We start from the raw sequence: 26230 nt of genomic DNA, 5'->3' as shown, positions 1-26230 counted from the left end.
GGCAGGTTCGCATATGCGAGCCTGCTTCCCGTAATGTAAGAATCAGCGGTCATTAGACCGCTGCTTCTTATACCCTACGCCACCTCTGAGGTGACGAGGAAAAATCACAGAGAGCTCGTTCGCTATTTGGTGATTGACAGCCCCTTCAGTCGCGCAAAGGGGCGGGCATTACACACAGCTATGTGTGTGTAATGATACATATGGACCAGCGGATCAACAAATCCGCTGCATGTGTGTAGTGAAGGTGGACGGACAGCTTTGTGAGTTAAGAAGCTGTCCACCCGCCTGTTAGTACATGGAGCCCATAATATGAGCGCATTCATACATGTGCAAAAAGCCTCCATCTAGTGATGTTCACGCTCATGCGGGAGTGCTAAATTGTGCTCCACTTGTAATCTAGGCATTTATGAAGAATAATAGTTTGGTATTGCAGAAACTTAAAAAAAAAATAGATGGCTCATATATGTTTCTATTTTTCATCTACTAAATTAAAAACAAAGTAATAAAAAACAAACAAGCTAGGATTAGATGCATTGTAAGAAGAAATCTTATTAGGTTACTATAATATAGGTGTATTCAGATGGTTTATACTTCAGGTCTATTTTCTAATACTCTTAATGGATTAGAATATGGAGTTCATAACCCTGTTGCTAGCATGATTAATGGATCATCTAGACTAATGCAAAATGACAGGTATAAAAATATCTATTTTATAACAATGACTTACAATACAAAATTTCTCAAATAACATGAAGGGCCTAAGGGCAAAAGTGGATGACGTTTTTTTGAGTGGAAGTGTAGTAAGAAATGTGATATTGTCATGAAAGGACCAAGAACACTAGGGGCGAGATTACATATGCGGCGCAAGCTTCAGCATAACTGCTGAAACCCACGCCGCCCGTAATTTCACCTTGCACATACGGGTATCACATATATGGTGCCGTATAAGTGTCGTAAGTCGAATAAACTAGCGATGTCCAGAAATGTGCTTAAATACACATTTCTGGAGTCGCCAGTGACTGTGACTGTTCAAATCAGCCAATAGGATTTCAGTAGCTCTAATCCTATTGGCTGATTTGAATTTGAAGAATCAAATCAGCCAATAGGAATGCAAGGGATGCCTTATTTAAACGTGCACCTTGAATTCACTATTCAGTGTACGTCAGGGATCGTACGAAGAGGATCCTCCAGGCTCCATGGCTCCACGGTCGCCGGTTCTGCTCCGCGCTCATCTCCACTCCGCGCCGGCTTGGTCCTGAAGGAAGTGGTCCCCGCTTGGAAGAAGATGTCGGCCGCTTGGAAGAAGACTCCACCGTCTGGAACAGGACCTTCTCCGCCGGACTACAGGAACGGTGAGTACCTATTTGGCGGTTAGACTTAGGCTTTTTTTTATTTTTTATTATTTTTATTTTTTTAGATTAGGGATTTATTGGGCACTCTTAAAAGAGCTGAATGCCCTTTTAAGTAAGTTTTTAAGTATTTTTTAAGGTAAAAGAGTTGTTTAACTTAGGGCAATGCCCTACAAAAGGCCCTTTTAAGGGCTATTTTTAGTTTAGTATTAAATTAGGGCATGTTTTTATTTTGGGGGGGGCATTTTTATTTTCATAGGGATTAGGTTTAATTTTTCTATTTTTGATAATTTGGTTTATTATTTTATGTAATGTTAGACTTTTTTATTTTTTGTAATCTTAGATTAATTTAATTTTAGTTTTTTTGCGTTGTGGGTTAATGACGGATTAGGGGTTAATACATTTATTAGGTTTATTGCGATGTGGGCTAATGGTGGATTAGGAGTTAATATACTTTATTATTATTTTTTTCAGGCAGTTACGGGAGTTACGGTACTTACATTTTCAGAGCAAGGCTTGCTGTGTCTGCCTATGTGTGGCGAGGTGAAAATGGAAAAAAATGGGAACAATAAAAAACAGAATTCCCATAGGGGCGCTTTACTAATATTGCAATAACACTGGCATATCCAGATATATAATAAATGAATCAATGACAAATGAATATGACAGAACACAACACAAACGAGAAAAAGTCCTTGGGGTCCAATAAGGTGGCAGCACTCTGTCAAAAGGATGGTCAGTCCCTGATAGTAGGCATTCTGAAGAGAAGAAAGTGTAACGTCTGTACAAGTGATAATCGATGTAAAAGAAGATGGGTACTCACAAAGGTGGAGCACGACATGACAATATCACATTTCTTACTTCACTTCCACCCAAAAAGATGCTTCTTTTACATCGATTATCACTTGTACAGACGTTACTAGGCCATGTTGGCACCTCTGTGTTTTCTTCTCTTCCGAGGTGAAAATGGAATAAAATTTCTTCATTTTCGCCACGTAAGTCCTTGCACTGAATATGTGATACCAATTTGGGACTCAGTTCTATGTTAGCTTATGGGAGTAAAAATTGCGGGCGACGGGTGAAATATGCGTGCTGCATTTATATGCGGCGCCGTATATGTGATACCAAAACCGCGTAAAAAACGGCAATGCTGCATATGTAATCTTACCCTATATTCTTATATTACTAAATTTCTTGACAAAGAGCTTTAATTTGTTGCTAAAATTGTCACTCATGAGACACAGCTCACTCAGAGTTTTCTGCAGCTTCTAAATCTTTAGTAGTCACTTAATATGGAAGTTTTAGCGAGTTGCTGCACAGAACAAGGTAGGCACTGGTAAAGCTAGTGGGACTGGTAAAGAAGAGACCTCTATGTCATTTTAGCCAGAAATCTGGTATTGCTCATTGATTCACCTGTTGTATAAGATTTTTTTTAGCATAGTCTTGTAAGAAGTGGATCCAACTATATAGTCCAATTAAATGCAAGGACATTGTGGACCAATTAAAAGTGTCGCTCTAGTTAGTGCTTTCACTCGAGATTTAACAACGCCAAGAGTAAAGATTTTATGCGCACTGCTTAGTTTGTGTATTACAAGTTGAAAGTAGAAGTTTTGCGCGCTGCAAAACTCAACGCGCTCTAATTTCTGGACTTTGGATATCCGACCACGTTAACTTATTCTCCGTCTAGACTTTAATGGAGAGCGCAGAAGAAAATAACCTAACACTTAAAGCTTGCGCACAAACTCGACAGGAGTTATTCATATTTCACATTCCAATGTTCTTCATTTACAGGAACATTTAATTTTTAATTTATATATATAAATATTTATTTAGATTTATAGGTATACATATATTTTACATTAACATTTTCAGATATATACTGTATATATATATATATATATATATATATATATATATATATATAGATATATAGATATATAGATATATCTGTGTGAAGAACATTTGAATGTAAAATATGCGTAACGTGCTTCGAGCCTAATGAGGTGTCAGTTTAGCGCACATGAAGAATTAGTTATCGTAAGGCATGTTATATAAGTATTGAATATAAAATGAAAAATTAATAACATTTATTAATAATTATAGTTATTGTTAAATAATCATATATATTATATGTATTTTTAGAATATTTTAGTACATCTATAATAATTATTTACATTCATTATTAATATTTTTCAATATTGTATATTTTATAAATACATAACGCACCTTAAGATAACTCATGCCGGGTTAGCGCACAAGTGTACTTCTGTCGGGTTTGCGCACATAATTCTGACAGGAGTACACTAATTCTTTATGTGCGCTAAGCCGACATGAGTTATAATCACGCTCCCACAATATTTAAATATCGCTCTGCCGCTAGTGTTAGCGTGACATGTGTAATCTAGCCCTTTATAGGCAAATTCTCAATGATTTTTTACTATCTATGGGATCGGTCACAATCATTTAGAAAAATGTATCTAATGTTTTTCTACAGAAATCCTCCATTAAATAATTTGATAAGATTTCTAAAGAATTGCGATTGACTTCTATATTGTTCTCTATAATATATCCATGCAACTTTATTACGCAAGAAGAAAACAGCATAGATTATGTACTGTGATATTTAAATTGGGTTTCATATCCATTTAAAAAAGTTATAGGTAGTAAACCCCTTAGCTGCTGGGCTATGTTCACCTACTTGTGCTCGAGCTGTTTTTAGTTGTTTGGCCCTCATTGTGTTTAACACCTGAATTTAAAAAAATAAAAATTCTGAGAGGAACCCACACAAATTATACCGTTTAGTTTTTTTAGTAGACCAAGAAGTGTTAGAAAATAGCTTTAGTTTGCCAAAACATCATAATATAGGAAATCACCACCATGTGAAAAGCAGAAAAAAATGAAATTTTGTGTATTTTCCTATTGCATGTCATTATTTCCTGAGTTTTCAAAACCACAGAGTCCAACCTCCCTAAAAGGGCCTCAGCACGATTCCCGGCTTCGATGGACGCTTTCTCAACAGATGCCCTTCTCAGCTATTTCTTATCTGCTTAACATCCTCACCTAGTAGTCAATTTTAATATTACATACTCAAAATATTAAGTAAGCATTGCAGAAAATAAACGCATCATCCATAAAAATATGAGTAAATTAATTAAAAAACATTCATACTTAAAAAATGTATAATACACAACATCTATATCAGGGTCTCCCAACTCCATTCCTCAGCACTTTTAACAGTCCAGATATTCATCATATCTCAACTAGAGCACAGGTGACATAATCAGCGGATGGGTGAGTGTGCACGTCTTTAGTATTCTATGGCAGCATTGTTTTGCAACATTATTTGTAGCTTTTTATTACAATGTTGCAAAACACTGGCATAGAGTACTAAAGACATGTGCACACTTCTGAGCTCTTATAAGCCTACCTAGTTTTACTCTTCAATAAAAGATACCAAAAGAACAAAGCAAATTTGATAACAGAAGTAATTTGGAAAGTTGTTTAAAAGTGCATGCTCTATCTGAATCATAAACGTTTAATTTTGACTTTACTGTCCCTTTAATCCATAAGTAATAGATGCATAAAGAATCATATTAACTAATATAATGGACAATTCATTATATATATATATATATATATATATATATATATATATATATATATATATATATATATATATATATATATATATATAGTACACCCCTCACATTTTTATATATATATTTTTTTATTTTTTTTTCAAATTTCCTTTATTGTTGATAGTAAAGTAAATACAGAACAATCTCAAATAAAAAAACATAGTATAAAACAGTGAGTACAAGCTGGACATCATAATTCTATTACAGTTCGTCTTTTTCATTGAAAACATAGAACACTTGTTCAGTGGGATGCCAAGTAGTCTTCCCAAAGGAATCTCATATTGCCATAAAAGTCTAGTTGTCGTGATTGACCATAATGGTACCTCTCTAGAGACAGTAGATGTGTAATATGTTCTTTCCATTCAGATACTGTAGGGACCCGTTGTTTCTTCCACAATCGTGGTATCAGTTGTTTAGCCCCATTTATCATAACATTTACTAATTTCAATCTCAGTTTACATTTCAGTTTAGGGGGGAAATTAAACAGAAAAACAGTGGATCCATCCCCATCTTATAGGATATACACTTTTCTATTTCTTTATCAATGTCCATCCAAAATTTCCGGATGTACGGACAATTCCACCATATGTGGGACATAGATCCTACTTCACCACATCCTCTCCAGCATACATTCTCTACGTTAGCATATATTTTTGAGAGCCTAAGTGGGGTTAGATACCATCTATACAATAATTTCACATTCATTTCAGTAATAGATATCGAAGGAGAAGTCCTTCCCATATTTATAAAGATTTTCTCCCATTCACTAGGTGAGATTTCTCTCTGTAATTCAGTTTCCCATGTCTTACAGTAGGCTGGTAGTGATCTAGAGTGGTAGGTTATTAATAAGCGGTATAACAGTGATAGACCACCTCTAGTAGGGAATTGTGAGAGACAGGTGCTCTCAAACAAAGTAGGGGGTCTAAGTAATTTGGGTTTCTGAGGGTTGCTAAATATAAAATGTGACAGTTGTTGTCTACTGTACCAATCATTTGCTAAAAGGGGAGTCAATTCTAACACTTCCTCCTCTGACTTTAACTTGCCTTCTCGTACAAGTGTGTTAATAGGAATAAGTGAGTTAACGGTGAATGAGGACTCCTTCGTGGGTTGACGACCTATAGGAATCTCAGGGTTATTGAGTATCGGTGTGAGTGGAGAGGGATTTGTGGAGATACCCGTGTTCTTATTAATGGTATTGTCCCATACTTTTAATGTCTCTGTCACAGTACAGGGAGGTGCTTTGCTAATATCTCTGTGTATCTTAGTGGTCCAGCAAATCCCACCTAGGTTAGGGCTGTTAGCTAACTGTTGCTCCAACCTGACCCATTCCTTATGTTCCCCATGTTTACACCAGTCTATGACTCGGGTAAGAATAGCTGCTTGTCTGTAATAAGTTAGGTTAGGAACGCTTAGTCCACCATTTTTCTTATTTCGATACATAATCTTTTTGGCTATTTGTGGCCTTTTATTTTGCCAAATATATGAATTAAACATGGCTTGCAGGGTATTCAGGTATGATTGTGGGACTGGGATGGGGAGTGTTTGAAATTTATAAAGAATTTTTGGTAAACTAGTCATTTTAAGTGCTTCCATCCTTCCCATCCAGGATAAACTTTTATTTTCCCAACTATTTAATTCTTGTTGGAATTCTCCCAGGAGATGTTGGAAATTTTGTTGGAACAAAAGCTGCTGATTATGTGATATCTGAACCCCTAAGTATTTTATAGATGAGTTTTGTATGTGATAGTGATATTCTTGTGCTATTTCTTGCATGTCTGTTTCAGGGGTGTGTATTCCTAATATTTCTGATTTCGTGGGGTTGATTTTGAACCCAGAGAATTTACTATATATATCCAACTCAGCTCTTAATGCTGCTATGGATTGTAAAGGGGATGTAAGTGATAATATGAGGTCATCGGCATATAATGCCTGTTTGTATTGGGTATCTTGTACCGTAATACCTTTTATATTCGGGTTGTGTCTAATCGCTGCTGCAAGGGTTTCAATTGTCAGCACAAATAAAATGGGCTACAGCGGACAGCCCTGTCTGGTTCCGTTATTGATCCAGATCTTGTTGGAAAGGGAGTCATTTAATTTAATTTTAGCTGTGGGGGCGTTATATAGTGTAAATATTTTGTTTATAAAGCTTTCACTCATACCAAATCTTATCAATGTACTTTTTAGGAAGGACCAGTTTAGCCGGTCAAAGGCCTTTTCTGCATCCATGGCCAAAAAAACAGCTGGGATGTTACGTATTTGTGCATATTCCATCAGATTCAAAATTTTAATGGTATTGTCTCCCGCCTCTCTATGGGGGATAAAGCCTACTTGATTTGTGTGTATAAGTTTCGGGAGAATTTTATTTAGTCGTTGGGCTAGAATCTTTGCATATAATTTTACGTCCACATTTAATAGGGAAATTGGCCTATAACTTTGAGGTTCATCTGAGGGCTTCCCTGGCTTTGGAACTACTGTTATGTGGGCTTCTAGCATGTTTGGAGGAAATGGGCTGTGGACATTAACTTTGTTAAACATCTCTAATAGGTGGGGGATTAGCAATGGGGCAAGAGTTTTATAGTATGAGACGGAGAAGCCATCTGGGCCGGGGCTTTTCCCTGCATTGAGATCATAAATCGCCGCCTTCACCTCTTCCGGGATGAACGGGGCATCCAAGTCTGCTACTTGATCTTCGTCCAGAATAGGAAGCGGGATTTCCCTCAAATAGTTTTGTAGGTCTGGGACCTCCATGGGCCTATCTATGGTATCAGAGATATTATAGAGCTGTGTATAGTACTGCCCGAATTGTGTGAGAATATCTTTAGTAGAGTGAACTTTTTTGTTTTTAGCTGTTTTTATTTCATGTACAAAAGATTTAATTTGTTAAGTTTAAGAGCCCTCGCTAGTAGTTTGCCTGGTCTATTGCCTTCATAGAAAAAGCGTTGCTTAAATTTCGAAGTGGTGGCTGCATGTTCCTGTAATAGTAAGTCATGAAGGGCATTTCTAGTGTTTTGGAGTGACAGTTGTACGTATTGGTCCTCCTGGTTTTGTCTATGTTTATGTTCTAAAACTGAAAGTTTCGAGGTAAGATCTAGATATTTCTGTCTTGCTATTTTTTTAAATTGTGCTTTTCTTTTAATGAATTCTCCTCTCATGAAGCACTTGTGCGCTTCCCAAACTGTAATAGGGTCCATATCATCATTTGAGTTAAAAGTAAAATATTCTTGCAGTGTTTCTTGTGTTTTAGTTAATTGTATGTCTCCTCTTAGTAAGGAGTCATCCATTTTCCATATATACGGGGCAACTGGGGTATGGGGCCATGAAATGTCAAAGAATACTGCTGAGTGATCTGACCACACTGTGTGCATGATCCCTGCTTTCTTAATGTGTTCCAGACCTATCTGGTTAGTAAGCAGATAGTCAAGACGGCTATATGTCCTATTTGGAGAAGAGAAAAAGGTGTATTCCCTCTTGTCCGGGTTGTGTAATCTCCAAGTGTCATACAGATTATAATCACGCATCAGTTTCCACAAATGTTTAAGTGTACGCCTAGATGTGCTGGGGTTCGGGTTGGAGCTGTCCACCTCTGGATGAATAGGTATGTTAAGGTCCCCCCCAATAAAAACTAGCCCTTTAGCTATGTCCAGTATACGTTTAAATGTCTTTTTGTAAAAGGGTAGTTGAAGGGTATTGGGCGCATAGACATTAATTAAGGTTACTGGCCTACCATATAGCAGTCCAAAAACCCCTAAAAAACGTCCTTCAGTGTCATTATGTGTTTGAATATGATGAAAGGGGATAGATTTGTGCATCAGAATGCTCACTCCGCATTTCTTTGAAGTGCCAGAACTATGGAAATGCCTATTGTACTGTGAGCTCATATAACGTGGTTCATGTGGACGTTTAAAGTGCGTCTCTTGCAGAAATAGGATATCACCTTTTCTTTTATAGAAATCTGACATGGCTACAGATCTTTTAATTGGAGAGTTTAAACCCCTAACGTTTTGTGTAATAAATTTAAGTGTTCTATTTGGGTCAGTCATTGGCAATTAAACTAATCGATTTCACTGAAAAGTGTCTCATATAACATCCAGCACTGAACAATATTATTCTTCTGTTATAACGTTCAATTTGTAATTTATACAAACTTTGTAGGAAATTCACATAAAAATTCAAACGAAAATAAAAACAAAAATACAACACACATATCTCAAACAAATACAGTGAATCAGCGCCCCTCCTATCTCCGGAGAGAAGCCATTGGACCATATTGATCCAAATTCAAAAGGGGATCAGGCTAGTTTAGAACAATTTGCAGTGTATCTTATTACTTAATCATATAAAACACTAGGGGCTGTCTCTCCCCATATTCTTTTTTTTTTTTTTTTTTTTCCCCTTCCCCCCCCCCCCCCTCTCTTAACCTTTCACCATAACTTTTCCATATCTAAATGTAAGGTAGATGCCCATATATTCTATACTAGGTAAAATACCAAACCCCTTAACATTCAAACTTTCACCGTTACCTACTTCTGTGGGAGAGAGAGAGTAGTAACATTGCAATGTAAATTTTTGAGTCTCAAGCATATAAACTATTAAAGTCAAAACTATACTTTACGGGATTGTTACTCTTCATCAACAGGTAAGGTTGATTCAAACCTCCAGGGTTTTTTCTCAGAATTTCAAGTTCCTTCAACTGCAGTGGAATTAATTACCTTCCTCTTTTCTGGTGGAGCCCCTAAGTTAGTGGATTTTTTGATAGGTCTTGTTGGTACTGGCGACCATTTTTCAGGTTGTTGCCTTTTCTCCTGTCTCCTGGAAGGGTGTGGTTGGGTATCAGACGGTGGGAAATCCGGAGGATCAAGATTTAGGCCTCTGCAAAATTCTGGAACATCTGATATTTTCCTGCACACCAATCTTCTGGTATCATGTAGCACATATAGGTGGAAAGGGAATCCCCACCTGTACAGGATTTTTTTGTCACGCAGAAGCTTTGTCAAAGGTGCCAATTCCCGTCTTCTTTGTAGGGTCCTAGGAGCCAAGTCGGTGTAGAATTGTAACACTGTACCCCTGAACCTCACTGGTTGATGTTTTCGTGATAAGGTGAGAATTTCTTCCTTTTCCAAGTAATTTTTAACTTTCATTATAACGTCCCTGGGGGGTGCAGTATCTGGAGGCTTTGGTCTCAATGCCCTGTGGGCCCTGACCCATTGTATGTCCACCGCCTGCTGTGATCCCTTCAAGTGAGCAAACAGAGATCCAAAGTAGGTATAAAAATCTTTAGGGAGGACTGATTCGGGAATGCCTCTAATGCGGAGGTTCTTCCGCCGACCTCTGTTCTCGAGGTCCTCGAGCTTGTCATTAAGATCTTCAATAATAGATGCCTGAGAGGACACTTGGTCTTGTATAACAGCAATCTCCTCCTTAACAATATCTGATTGATCCTCTATAGCCTCGACCCTAAAGCCCAGAGTATGAATGTCTTGTTTAATTTCTGACATTTCTTCTCTCATACATGTCCTCACGATATCCGCTATATCTTGTTTGGACGGCAGAGAAGAGAGCAAGGAGAGGGGTATTTGTGTAGAGATATCTTGATCTTGGGAGTTTTCATCCTCCACAGGGGAAACAGGTGACGAAGGTTCTCTTATTGATTTTGATAGAGATTGCCTCTTATTGTCTGGTGTAGAAAAAAAGAGCTCATTGTATGTTCTCTCCCTATTGTTTTCAGCTGCTTATTAGGCTTGGTATTTTTCTTTGCGGCCATAATGACCTTATTTATTTGTCACAATTCAGTATTAAGTTACAATAGGAGGGTCAGATTTTAACACTATGTCAGAGCGAGCTATGTTAATAAAAAGACAAGAAAGAAAAATGTCTTCTTTCCTCACTCTGTTCTCCTTCCCCTTTATTTTCTTTTAACACAGTCCCTTTTCAGCTCTCCTATGAAATGGAATTATCTGAGATGTTATAGGGATCCCTGCAAGTTAAATCTCTCTGGGAGGGAAGATGAGGTTAAGTCCTGGAAGTCAGACTCCACTATGCGATATTTGGCAGCCCGCTCTTTAGTAAGAAAAAACTATTTTTTATGTGTCCTTTCCTATGTCGCCATAAAAGTGACCCGTGGCAAAAGTTATGTAAGGTGCAGGACTTACGATTAACTAGTGAGCGCGGCAGTTATTTATGCAGATGCCGCAGGGATCATACCTCGTGGGGTTGCGACGTGCTCACTGGGTGTGTTCGTGATGCCGGGCCTCCTTTTGTACCGCTCCTCAGTGTTCCACAAAAGTGGATAGCCAAACTGCAACCGCAATTTGTCCCTGGGTAGTCAAGCAATCACCTCCTCAACAATATAGGCATTTAGAGACACTGCTGCTTAAAATTATATACTTTGAAAGTGCCTGCTATTCCGGAGCTCTGGATTTATGCAGCCATCTTAGCTGTGGCCAAACTCCGCCCCCCTTTTTTATATATATTTTATTATATCTTTTCATTTGACAACACTGAAGAAATTACACTTTACTACAATGTAGTGAGTAGTGAGTGTACAGCCTGTATAACAGTGTAAATGTGCTGTCTCCTCAATATAACTTAACACACAGCCAATAATGTCTAAACCGTTGGCAACAAAAGTGAGTACACCCCTAAGTGGAAATGTCCAAATTGGGCCCAATTAGCCATTTTTCCTCCCCGGTGTCATGTGACTTGTTAGTGTTACAAAGTCTCAGGTTTGAATGGGGAGAAGGTGTGTTACATTTGGTGTTATCACTCTCACACTATCTCATACTGGTCACTGGAAGTTCAACATGGCACCTCATGGCAAAGAACTCTCTGAGTATTTGAAAAAAATAATTGTTGCTCTACATAAAGATGGCATAGGCTATAAGAATATTGCCAAGACCCTGAAAGCACGGCAGGATAGACCATACAGTGGTTTCACAGGACAGGTTCAACTCAGAACAGGCCTCGCCATGGTCGACCAAAGAAGTTGAGTGCACATGCTCAGCATTATATCCAGAGGTTGTCTTTGGGAAATAGATGTATGAGTGCTGCCAGCATTGTTGCAGGGGTTGAAGGGGTGGGGGTCAGCCTGTCAGTGCTCAGACCATACCCTGCACACTGCATCAAATTGGTCTGCATGGCTGTCGTCTCTTCTAAAGATGATGCACAAGAAAGCCCACAAATAGTTTGCTGAAGACAAGCAGACTAAGGACATGGATTACTGGAACCATGTCCTGTGGGCCGATGAGACCAAGATAAACTTATTTGGTTAAGATGGTGTCAAGCGTGTGTGATGGCAACAACGTGAGGAGTACAAAGACAAGTGTGTCTTTCCTACAGTCAAGCATGGTGGTGGGAGTGTCATGGTCTGGGCCTGCATGAGTGCTGCCGGCACTGGGGAGCTACAGTTCATTGAGGGAACCATGAATGTTATTATGTACTGTGACATACTGAAGCAGAGCATAATCCTCTCCCTTCGGAGACTGGACCGCAGGGCAGTATTCCAACATGATAATGATCCCAAAACACACATCCAAGACGACCACTGCCTTGCTAAAGAAGCTGAGGGTAAAGGTGATGGACTGGCCAAGCATGTCTCCAGACCTAAACCCTATTGAGCATCTGTGGGGCATCCTCAAATGGAAGGTGGGGGAGCACAAGGTTTCTAACATCCAACAGCTCTGTGATGTCGCCATGGAGGTGTGGAAGAGGACCCCGGTGGCAACCTGTGAAGCTCTGTTGAACTCCATGCCCAAGAGGGTTAAGGCAGTGCTGGAAAATAATGGTGGTCACACAAAATATTGACACTTTTTGCCAACGGTTTAGAAATTATTAGCTGTGTATTGAGTTATTTTGAGGTGACAGCAAATGTACACTGTTATACAGGCTGTACACTCACTACTTTACATTGTAGCAAAGTGTCATTTCTTCAGTGTTGTCACATGAAAAGATATAATACAATATTTACAAAAATGTGAGGGGTGTACTCACTTTTGTGAGGGAGATACTCTTGGTAGTTTGTTACAGCAGTTGGCCAAATTGTGATACATTTAGTAACCAAAGCTGGTTTCCAACTAAACATACAGAGCACTCCCAAGGGTTTAAACTATTTGAAACCTCCCCTAGACACATACAAAACCCCAAAGTGCACCGTATTCTCAAACCGGAGTGGGTACACATGGCAAGGCTCTGCTACACGCTGAGGAATGGGGTTAGGGGTTTGGAGCTCTGAGGTAGAGGTGTCTGATTTATGTTTCCCTGGTGAGTAAAAAATGGCCAGTGGAATGTGTTTCTCTGGTTTGCTTCCCCTTTTAGGCATTATGGCAGACATAAAGAAAAAAAAGTTTACTGAACAGATATAATAATCAGCAGGAGACCCAGGACTTAGATTCTATACAGCAGGAGACACAAGACTTGGAAGCTATGCAGCAGGAGACACAGGACTTGGAAGCTGTGCAGAAGGAGACACAGGTCTTGGATGTTGTGTCACAGGACTTGGATGTTGTGTAGCAGGAGACATAGTGTCTGCATGGGGGCCTTCGACAGGAGGAATGCCCACACCCAGGCCTTGTACAGGTAAAGGAACACTGGAATAGTATCTGTGCCTTAGCAGGTGAGCGTACGCTGGAACAGGGTCTGTGCCTTGGCAGATTAGTGTACGCTGAAACTGGGTCTGACCCTTAGCAGGTGAGCATATGCTGGAACAGGTCTGTGTCTTGGCAGGTGAGCATACGCTGGAACAGGGTCTGTACTTTGGCAGGTGAGTGTACCATGGAACAGGGTCACCAGGGTTAAGGAGTGGAGAGGAGCCCACACTGGAGCCGAGGAGTGGAGAAATGCCCACACTGGGGCATAAGACAGGAGGCGTGCCCGCACTGGTACCTAGGAGAGGATAAGGTCGGGAGTACACTGGCCAGAGTTATTAAGCACAAGACAAAAGATAAGTCAAGATTCAAGCCAGGGGTCAGAAAACCAGGAAGCAGTACAATCTTTCAACAACCACAAGAATTATCCAGAAAAATGGTCAGAAGATTTGCCAGGTTCAGGAGCCAGAGAATCAAAAACTTAGCAGGATGCAGAATGTAGGTCAGAGGCACAAACAAAGGGTGAAACCACAATGTCCGAGCAGGGAGGAGATTGAAAAGCAGCCTTTTATAGTGATACTGATTAGGTAACTGCTTGCAGCTTGCAAGCAGCTAGAGCCACAGAGACAGCAACTACAGGCAGTAGGACTCAGAAACTATCAAACTAAGCCAAAGCCCTCTAGTGGCTCAGAGTGTAAATCCACAGGACAGCAGAGAACGAGACCCAGGATCAATCTGGGCATATGTGTGACAGCCTCCTGTAAAACAACAGGCAGCTGTATTTGCAATCAGTGACTCAGTCAGTTAAACCCAGACCAGTCTGGGTAGAAGGCCCAATAGGAGAAATCACACAAAAATATCAAACACAGAGAATAGCCTAGCTATTATAGTGTCGATTATCCTGTGTAATTTTATATTTTTGTGTGATTTATTTTATTGGGCTTTGCATCCATGTTGATCTGGGGTTACTGGTGTCTTTATTTTGGGGGGTAATTTGGGCAACTTTTTTTTCATTAACCAGAGGTCTGATCTCTGGTTAATAATTTCTAGTGCTAAGTGTAAAGGTGAACTTGCAATAGCATTAACAAGCCAATTTTAATGGCTGGTTATTTACTATTTGCTGGTAAAGTGCTATCTACATTAAGATAGCACTTCACTCATAATCTAGCCCCTATACGGATAATATAATTAGAAAATAAATATATATCTAGATACGATTATCAGGCAAACATTATCTAACAATACCCATTTATATCTATCTTAAAAGTAACCCTTTAAACAAGCAATCAGGGCCGCCATCAGGGGGTGAAAGAGGTGACTCCTGTCAGGGGTCCACTGGGCTAGGGGGCCCCACGAGGCAAGCACAACTATTATTTAAAAATATATATACTGTATATATTTTTTTACATTTTGTCAGCCACCAGAGGGTGCTACAGCAGAGTGCTATTGAGCAAGGGAAATGTCATTACAAGGAGTAAAGCATTAGCATTTGAGAGGATTTCTGAGTGTGCACTAAACCACTATGCAGAGTGTGAGACAGACTTGGCACTTCAGTTTGTACAGTGTGTGCCTGAGTCAGCAGATCATTTTCATTTGCAGAGGAGGTAGGACTTACTTAGTAAACATTTTTTATTTATTTGTAGTAGGGCCAGGGGTCCATAAAAACACATTTTTTTTAGCAATAGGCAGCAGTGTACTTACGATTATTTGATAATGTTGTAGAAATTCTATATTTAAAACCATGCAGAAATGTTTCCTCATGAATACAGGGTAGGTGCCCTTTTGGCATATATATATATATATATATATATATATATATATTACATTCCAGTTTACTGCCTCTTTATGCAAGGACTTTCCAGATGCCAGGAGGCATTTTATCTAAGATTTTTACATCTGCACTCTCAAGCCTAAATCCTGCATTTAACCAGATCTAATGGTATGAGACTAAGTTCCACAGCTTATGCTTCCTCCAGGACCATACAGAGTACAGCATTTTCAAAATCCATAAGTACAGCTGACAGATGGGAACATTTGAACACCAGATTTGAAATAGTGCTCTTGGTTGGGGAAAATGCATATGTCAACCTTTCAAAAGTACTTTTATTCATCTACCCATTCTGACAGATCATTAATGTACAAAGTATTTTTGTTTGCACATTTACAAATATGATTCTTTTAAAAGTGATGTCTTAATTTCTGCTATTTTTTTTATCATGCATGTCACAAACTGATGATTTAGGGATGGCAATGTGCAGATTAGGGGTTAATAAATGTAGGTTGTGGCGGCGATGTTAGGGATGGCAGTTTAGGGGTTAATAATATTTAACTAGTGTTTGCGAGGCAGGAGTGTGCCGGTTTATGGGTTAATATGTTTATTATAGTTGCGGCGATGTCCGGAGCGGCAGATTAGGGGTTAAAAAAATTATTTTTGTGTTTGCGATGCGGGAGGGCCTCGGTTTAGGGGTTAATAGGTAGTTTATGGGTGTTAGCGTACTTTTTAGCACTTTAGTTATGAGTTTTATGCTACTGCGTTGTACCATAAAACTCTTAACTACTGACTTTTAAATGCGTTAGGACTCTTGACGGGGTAGGGTGTACTGCTCACTTTTTGGCCTCCCAGGACAGACTCGTAATACCGGCGCTATGGAAGTCCCATAGAGACTTTACGATGTTTACGTAAGTCGTTTTGCGGTAAGGCCAAAGAAGTGTGCGGTGCCCCTAAACCTGCAAGACTCGTAATAGCAGCGGTAGGTAAAAAGCAGCGTTAGGACCTGTTAACGCTGCTTTTTCAGCCTAATGCAAAACTCGTAATGTAGCCAATAGATTTTACCTCTGTGATTACTTTGTATCTAAACTTCTGCAGATTGCCCCCTTATTTCATTACAAAAATGTGAGGGGTGTACTCACTTTTGTGAGGGAGATACTCTTGGTAGTTTGTTACAGCAGTTGGCCAAATTGTGATACATTTAGTAACCAAAGCTGGTTTCCAACTAAACATACAGAGCACTCCCAAGGGTTTAAACTATTTGAAACCTCCCCTAGACACATACAAAACCCCAAAGTGCACCGTATTCTCAAACCGGAGTGGGTACACATGGCAAGGCTCTGCTACACTCTGAGGAATGGGGTTAGGGGTTTGGAGCTCTGAGGTAGAGGTGTCTGATTTACGTTTCCCTGGTGAGTAAAAAATGGCCAGTGGAATGTGTTTCTCTGGTTTGCTTCCCCTTTTAGGCATTATGGCAGACATAAAGAAAAAAAAGTTTACTCAACAGATATAATAATCAGCAGGAGACCCAGGACTTAGATTCTATACAGCAGGAGACACAAGACTTGGAAGCTATGCAGCAGGAGACACAGGACTTGGAAGCTGTGTAGAAGGAGACACAGGTCTTGGATGTTGTGTCACAGGACTTGGATGTTGTGTAGCAGGAGACATAGTGTCTGCATGGGGGCCTTCGACAGGAGGAATGCCCACACCCAGGCCTTGTACAGGTAAAGGAACACTGGAATAGTATCTGTGCCTTAGCAGGTGAGCGTACGCTGGAACAGGGTCTGTGCCTTGGCAGATTAGTGTACGCTGAAACAGGGTCTGACCCTTAGCAGGTGAGCATATGCTGGAACAGGTCTGTGTCTTGGCAGGTGAGCATACGCTGGAACAGGGTCTGTACTTTGGCAGGTGAGTGTACCATGGAACAGGGTCACCAGGGTTAAGGAGTGGAGAGGAGCCCACACTGGAGCCGAGGAGTGGAGAAATGCCCACAATGGGGCATAAGACAGGAGGCGTGCCCGCACTGGTACCTAGGAGAGGATAAGGTCGGGAGTACACTGGCCAGAGTTATTAAGCACAAGACAAAAGATAAGTCAAGATTCAAGCCAGGGGTCAGAAAACCAGGAAGCAGTACAATCTTTCAACAACCACAAGAATTATCCAGAAAAATGGTCAGAAGATTTGCCAGGTTCAGGAGCCAGAGAATCAAAAACTTAGCAGGATGCAGAATGTAGGTCAGAGGCACAAACAAAGGGTGAAACCACAATGTCCGAGCAGGGAGGAGATTGAAAAGCAGCCTTTTATAGTGTTACTGATTAGGTAACTGCTTGCAGCTTGCAAGCAGCTAGAGCCACAGAGACAGCAACTACAGGCAGTAGGACTCAGAAACTATCAAACTAAGCCAAAGCCCTCTAGTGGCTCAGAGGGTAAATCCACAGGACAGCAGAGAACGAGACCCAGGATCAATCTGGGCATATGTGTGACAGCCTCCTGTAAAACAACAGGCAGCTGTATTTGCAATCAGTGACTCAGTCAGTTAAACCCAGACCAGTCAGGGGTCCACTGGGCTAGGGGGCCCCACGAGGCAAGCACAACTATTATTTAAAAATATATATACTGTATATATTTTTTTACATTTTGTCAGCCACCAGAGGGTGCTACAGCAGAGTGCTATTGAGCAAGGGAAATGCCATTACAAGGAGTAAAGCATTAGCATTTGAGAGGATTTCTGAGTGTGCACTAAACCACTATGCAGAGTGTGAGACAGACTTGGCACTTCAGTTTGTACAGTGTGTGCCTGAGTCAGCAGATCATTTTCATTTGCAGAGGAGGTAGGACTTACTTAGTAAACATTTTTTATTTATTTGTAGTAGGGCCAGGGGTCCATAAAAACACATTTTTTTTTAGCAATAGGCAGCAGTGTACTTACGATTATTTGATAATGTTGTAGAAATTCTATATTTAAAACCATGCAGAAATGTTTCCTCATGAATACAGCGTAGGTGCCCTTTTGGCAGATATATATATATATATATATATATATATATATATATATATTACATTCCAGTTTACTGCCTTTATGCAAGGACTTTCCAGATGCCAGGAGGCATTTTATCTAAGATTTTTACATCTGCACTCTCAAGCCTAAATCCTGCATTTAACCAGATCTAATGGTATGAGACTGAGTTCCACAGCTTATGCTTCCTCCAGGACCATACAGAGTACAGCATTTTCAAAATCCATAAGTACAGCTGACAGATGGGAACATTTGAACACCAGATTTGAAATAGTGTTCTTGGTTGGGGAAAATGCATATGTCAACCTTTCAAAAGTACTTTTATTCATCTACCCATTCTGACAGATCATTAATGTACAAAGTATTTTTGTTTGCACATTTACAAATATGATTCTTTTAAAAGTGATGTCTTAATTTCTGCTATTTTTTTATCATGCATGTCACAAACTGATGATTTAGGGATGGCAATGTGCAGAAATGATACCTCCTGTGAGTATTTCTGTGGGTGTCTGTGTTTTTGTCTTTGTGCTTTTGTTGGTGTCTCTATGAGTGGGTATGTATTTTTTTCAGTGGGTCTCTCTGTGAGTGTGTGTGTGTGTCTGTCTTTGTGCATTTTCTGTGTATGTCTCTGTAAGGGTGTGTATGTATTTGTGCATTTTCTGTGTATGTCTCTGTAAGGGTGTGTATGTATTTGTGCATTTTCTGGGGATGTATCAGTGAGGGTGTGTGTGTATGTCTTTGTACATTTTCTGTTGTTGTCTCTGTGTGTGCGTATGTATGTCTTTGTGTATTTTCTGGGGATGCCTCTGTGAGGGTGGGTGTGTTTGTCTTTGTGTATTTTCTGTGGGTGTCTCTGTGAGCTTGTGTGTGTGTGTGTGTGTGTGTGTGTATGTATGTCTGTGTTTTCTGTGGGTGTCTCTGTGAGGGTGTGTGTGTATGTCTGTGTGTTTTTTGTGGATCTCTATGTGAGGGTGTGTGCGTATGTCTGTGCATTTTCTGTGGGTGTCTCTGTGAGAGTGTGTTTGTATGTCTTTGTGCATTTTCTGTGGGTGTCTCTGAGGGTGTTTGTGTATGTATGTCTTTTGTGTTTTCTGTGGATTTCTCTGTGAGGATGTGTGTGTGTATGTATGTCTGTTTTTTTCTGTGGATGTGTCTGTAAGGGTATGTGCATATGTCCTTGTGCATTTTCTGTGGGTGTCTCTGTGAGGGTGTGTGTGTATGTATGTATGTCTGTGTGTGTGTTTTCTGTGGATGTCTCTGTGAGGGTGTAAGCATATGTCTGTGTTTTTTTGTCAATGTCTCTGTTAGGGTGTGTGCATATGTCTGTGTGTTTTCTGTGGGTGTCTCTGTGATGGTGTGTGCATATGTCTGTGTATTTTCTGTCAGTGTCTCTGTGAGGGTGTGTGCATATGTCTGTGTGTTTGCTATGGGTGTCTCTGTGAGGGTGTGCGTGTTCATGTCTTTATGCATTTTCTGTGGGTGTCTCTGTGAGGGTGTGTGTGTGTATGTCTTTGTGTTTTTTCTGTGGATGTCTCAGTTAGGGTGTGTGTGTGTATGTATGTCTTTGTGTGTTTTCTGTGGGTGTCTCTCTGTGTGTGTATGTCTTTGTGTGTTTTCTGTGGGTGTCTCTGTGTGTGTTTGTATGTATGTCTTTGTGTGTTTTCTGTGGAGGTCTGTGAGTGTCTATGTCTTTGTGTGTTTTCTGAGGCTGTCTCTGTAGGTGTTTCCTTGGGTGTATGTGCAAGTTTGTGTTTGAGTTTGTGTGTGTGTGTGTGTATGTCTATTGTCTGTTCCTTTTTAGGACATTTTGACCTTACTACTGATTATTCACATCTTTCTACAGACTTTGAGACTAATGAGACCTTTCCGGAAGTCACCAATCCACCACTTAACCTTTAAATTATTGTTTAGGCAGTTCAGGGCCCTTCCTTTCAACCACTGCATGCTGATGTCATCATTTAGTTGGCATGTTCCTTGACAAAAAGATAATCAGAACTCCATATGTTGTCTTGTAAATCTCCTGTTTTTGACAAAACTGTAGTCTACCTCATTACTTGTCAGGTCAATGTAAACAAGTGCTGAGTGTATGTGTGGGTTTCTGTGTCTGAGTGTGTTTATGTATGTCTTTGCGTGTCTGCTAGAGTGTCTATATGTGAATAATTATGTCACATATGAGTGTGTGTTTCAGTGTATGAGTGTGTCTGTGTGTTTCTTTGTTTGTGTGTTACTACCTGTACAACATTTCCAAGTTTGACTACACTTAAGAATAAAGTGCATATACGTTTTAGTCACTTGGTCAAAAATTGCACATGTCAAGGGGGGACGGGACTGGAGCAGCCAATAGAATGCAAGCTCAATCCTATTGACTGTCTGATTGGATCAGCCAATAGGATTGAACTTCAATCCTATTGGCTGATTGCATCAGCCAATAGGATTTTTTCTACCTTAATTCCGATTAGCTGCTAGAATTCTATCAGCCAATCGGAAACTAAGGGACGCCATCTTGGATGACGTCACTTAAAGGATCCGTCATTCAGTATGAAGCCGTCGTTTGAAGAGGATGCCTTGAAGATGGAGCCGCTCCGCGTCGGATGGATGAAGATAGAAGATGCCGTCTGGATGAAGACTTCTGCCAGTCTGGAGGACCACTTTGCCCGGCTTGGATGAAGACTTCTCCCGGCTTCGTTGAGGACTTCGGCCCGGTTGGATGAAGACTTCTGCCGCTTCCTAGAGGATATATGTCTGGTCTTCAGAACAGTAAGTCGATCTTCAGGGGGTTAGTGTTAGGTTTTTTTAAGGGTGTATTGGGTGGGTTTTAATTTTTAGATTAGGGTTTGGGCCGCAAAAGAGCTAACTGCCCTTTTAAGGTTAATGCCCATCCAAATGCCCTTTTCAGGGCAATGGGGAGCTTAGGTTTTTTAAGATAGTATTTTATTTGAGGGGTTGGTTGTGTGGGTGGTGGGTTTTACTGTTGGGGGGGTTGTATATATTTTTTATTATAGGTAAAAGAGGTAAAAGAGCTGATTGCTTTGGGGCTAACTATTAGTTAGATTGTAGCTAGCTTAGGGTTTATTTTATTTGGTTTTAAATAGGAATAATTTAGTTAATGATAGTAAATTTTATTTAGATTTATTTAAATTATATTTAAGTTAGGGGGTGTTAGGGTTCGGGTTAGACTTAGGTTTAGGGGTTAATAAATATAGTATAGTGGCGGCGATGTTGGGGCGGCAGATTAGGGGTTAATAAATGTAGATTGGTGGCGGCAATGTTAGGGATGGCAGTTTAGGGGTTAATAATATTTAACTAGTGTTTGCGAGGCAGGAGTGCGCCGGTTTATGGGTTAATATGTTTATTATAGTTGCGACGATGTCCGGAGCGGCAGATTAGGGGTTAAAAAAATTATTTTTGTGTTTGCGATGCGGGAGGGCCTCGGTTTAGGGGTTAATAGGTAGTTTATGGGTGTTAGCGTACTTTTTAGCACTTTAGTTATGAGTTTTATGCTACTGCGTTGTACCATAAAACTCTTAACTACTGACTTTTAAATGCGTTAGGACTCTTGACGGGGTAGGGTGTACTGCTCACTTTTTGGCCCACCAGGACAGACTCGTAATACCGGCGCTATGGAAGTCCCATAGAGACTTTACGATGTTTACGTAAGTCGTTTTGCGGTAAGGCCAAAGAAGTGTGCGGTGCCCCTAAACCTGCAAGACTCGTAATAGCAGCAGTAGGTAAAAAGCAGCGTTAGGACCTGTTAACGCTGCTTTTTCAGCCTAACGCAAAACTCGTAATGTAGCCAATAGATTTTACCTCTGTGATTACTTTGTATCTAAACTTCTGCAGATTGCCCCCTTATTTCATGTCTTTTGACAGACTTGCATTTTGGCGAATCAGTGCTGACTCTTAGGTACACACATGAACTTGCACTGTCTAGATGTAAAAAAAACCTGTCAAAATGCACTGAGATAATAGGCGGCCTAAAGGGGTTAAAAAAATTAGCATATGAACCTACCTAGGTTTAGCTTTCAACCAAGAATACCAAGAGAACAAAGAAAGTTTGATGATAAAATTAAATTGGAAAATTGCATGTACTATCTGAATCATGGAAGTTTAATTTTGACTAATTTGTTTTATTATAATTTCTGTCCTATACTTGAGAGCTGATAATTATTTTATGGACATGGTTTATATTAACGGACTAGTAAATACAGTAGATTTGCATAATCAACAAATGCAGGATAAAAATGTAATAGCACTGCCCTGTATCAAGTGACAGCCATCAGCCAATCACAAATGCTATATTCTTTGAATTCTTGCACATGCTCAGTAGGAAATGGTGACTCAAAAAGTGTAAATATAAAAAGACTGCACATTTTGTAAATGGAAGTAAACTGGAAAGTTGTTTAAAATTGCTGCTCTATCTGAATCATGAAAGTTTAATTTTGACTTGAGTGTCCCTTTAATGTAGTAGATGAAGAATACCTACACACACATATATAGGATATATACACACACATACAGTACTATTTTATAATATTTATTACACTAATTTAGGAAGTAATTTATATTGTGTAGCAAAATAATGAAAACCTTAAAGGGACAGTAAAGTCAAAATAAATTTCGATGATTCAGATATGGCATGCAATTTCAAACAGCTTTCCAATTTTCCTCTATTGTCTAATTTGTTTTGTTCTCTTGATATCCGTTGTTGGAAAGCATATCTAGATAGGCTCAGGGGCAGCAATGTAGTACTGGAATACAGCTGCTGATTCTGCACTTATATGCCTCTTTCCGTTGGCTCTCCCAATGTGCTCAGCTAGCTCCCAGTAGTGCACTGCTGCTCCTTTAACAAAGGATACCAAAAGAATAAAGTACATTTGAAAGATGTTGTAAATAGCATGCTCTTTCCAAATCTTGATAGAATTCTTTTGGGTTTTGTGTCCCTTTAAAGGTTGAGTATGAGATGAATCCTAGAATATATTTGTTGACTCTGGCAAGATGTAATGAAGCCACATAATTGCTCCTATGAAAGGAAATGGAGAGTGAATTTAGCCCAGTAATGTACCAAATGCAATACTAGAGACTGAGAGAAAAAAAATAAGTAGAAAATACATACAAGTTAAAAGCTAATACAAAATGCTTGTAAATCACAACTTAATAATGAAGGAATTAAATGAAGGTTCTCTGTTTTAGGATAAGATTAAAATGTATTTTTTATTATCTTAACATTTCCCATGTAATGAAAATACTACAAATATGTAAAATAATTATTATGACAGCTAATCCATAGAAACAAAATCCTCCTTTTGTAATCCTAAGTGAACTAATTAATGTTCTCATTGTTTAGATATTCTCCCACATTAAAAAAAAATAGCACATGAATTTGTTTCCCTTAGTGAGTAACAAAAATAAATCGTTGCATCGTCAAGGTTTGCAGTTTCTCAGACTATCAAATTTAAACATTTTCTCCTACTGGCATTGCCCTCAGTCTTCAAGGATAAATTAATATAACGGATTAGTCTAAAAAAAAATATATGATTGCATTATCCTAATTGTATTCACTATAAGATTATGAGAACAAAATTTGTTTTCTAGGATTTAGTAGACTGGTTTGAAAAGCATTCCTTTAATGAGGTTGTCTTCTATTAAATAAAATGTAGCAATAAACATTCATTTGTATTGGTATATTAACTATTATTTTATATGCAAAGTTAAAGTAACTATATACAGTAAATACCTTTCCACATATCATGGGCTCCATTACATATGCAGCGGCGCAAAAGCCGCTGCCACCAGTTTATACGCGGTTTTGGTATCCAATATACAGCGCCGCATATAAATGCGGCACTTATATTTCACCCGTCAGCTACAATTTTTACTCCCATAAGCTAACATGGGGACACGTCGCAAATCGGTATCCAATATTCAGCGCAAGGACTTATGTGGCGAAAATGGATACATTTTACACCATTTTTACCTCGCCACACAAAGGCAGCCGCAGCAAGCCTAAAGTAACACCAAACGCATGTGCAATGTCTATCTACCTGTCAACCGCAATTCCCCACCGCAATAACTAATAAAGTATATTAACCCCTAAATCCGCCATCAAACCCACACCGCAAGTAATAATTAAATTATTGGCCCCTAAATCCGCCAACCCCAATTAAAACTATTAACCCCTAAACCGCCATTAACCAATATTGCAAACTACCTATTAAAACTATTAACCCCTAAACCACCATCTCCCACAACGCAAATAAATTATTAAATTACTAAGCCCCCTAACCTAACACCCCTTAACCTAACACCCCTTAACCTAACACCCCCTAAATTAGCCCCCCTAATCTAATTCTAAACTACCAATAGCCCTTAAAAGGGCTTTTTGCAGGGTATTGTCCTAAGTTAAACAGCTCTTTTGCATTTACAAAACATTCTAAGTCCCTCCTATCAGTAAAACCCACCACCCACCAAACCCCCCAAAATAAATAAACCTAACACTAAAAAAGCTAAACTACTCATTGCCCTGAAAAGGGCATTTGTATGGGCATTGTCCTTAAAAGGGCATTCAGCTCTTTTGCTGCCCTTAAAAGGGCATTTAGCTCTTTTAAGATTTGCCCATCCCTAATCTAAATAAAACAACCCCCCAAAATTTTTTTCAAAAACCAAAGTGTAACCCCCAGGTTGGTACTCATGGTTCCTGAAGTCTGACGGAGAAGGTCCTGTTCCAGGCGGTGAACTCTTCTTCCAAGAGGCAACCTCTTCTTTCTTCTTCCAGGAACAAGTTGGCGCGGAGCGGTGGGCGGATCTAAAGACCGATGACTGCGGAGCTGAAGACCGGCGACCCTGGAACTGAAGACCGGCGACCCTGGAACTGTTTGCTTGGCTCATTTCACAGCCTGACTGCATATAATTCTGCTTCGGCAGACTCTGCTCTCTGGGCTGCACTCCTCTGTATAGTTGCCTTGCGCGTGACACTGACTGTATATCAAGCTGCACCAGGGAAAATTCAGATGCGTCTGGTAATGGGAGATGGCACTCAGCAGGGACAATTGGGGGGGGGAACTTGAGGGACAAAAGAACAGGTGCCATGGATTGATTTAAAAGCACCCAAGCACTCAGTTCTTTCTGCAGACATGCAGATTGCAGCATGTATGATGGCACACACAGAGAAAAATACAAGGGTATCTGGCGCCCCAGGCAGTTGCCTGGTTCGACCCGCACCTTAAAACGGCCCTGATGATGTGGGGTCATGACTAATCATGTTTGGCTCACGAGCAGTATGTAAGAAAAAAAAAAAAGCTTTGGCCCTGCTGTCGTTTGCAAATTTGCACCTAATTTGATTAATTCAGTGGGGGGGCACACGGTGCGTACAAGGAACAATATAAGGGGGCAATTCCCCCCCCCCCTTGTCCCCCTGTAGCAACACTTATGATTGTGTTATAATTAAGAGATTTTATTTTAGTTATACTACAAAAATAATCAGATTAGTGGACCTTAGATGGGTTTTTTTTTTTATAATATACTTTCATGAATTGTATATTACAAAAGATTTAAAATATCTTTCATCTTTTCGTTTATTATAGAATTAGGTTCATTCTCTTTGTAATATGATTTGAAAACTCATATGCTAAGTTCTAATCCTTTGAAGTCTGTCTCCTATGTGAATGCACTTCACAGTTTATCACATCTAGAGGGCGTTAGTTACTGTGTGCAATATAGATAACATTTTACTCACACCCATGGAGTTACTTATGAGAGGACACTGATTGGCTAAAATACAAGTTTGCTAAAAGAACTGAAATAAGGGGGCAGTCTGCATAGACCAGTAGTGCATTGCTGCTCCTTCAACAAATGATACCAAGAGAATGAAGTAAATTTGA

The sequence above is a fragment of the Bombina bombina genome, chromosome 5 (assembly GCF_027579735.1).
Source record: "Bombina bombina isolate aBomBom1 chromosome 5, aBomBom1.pri, whole genome shotgun sequence".
Lineage (NCBI taxonomy): Eukaryota > Metazoa > Chordata > Amphibia > Anura > Bombinatoridae > Bombina > Bombina bombina.
This window is presented reverse-complemented; position numbering follows the sequence as displayed.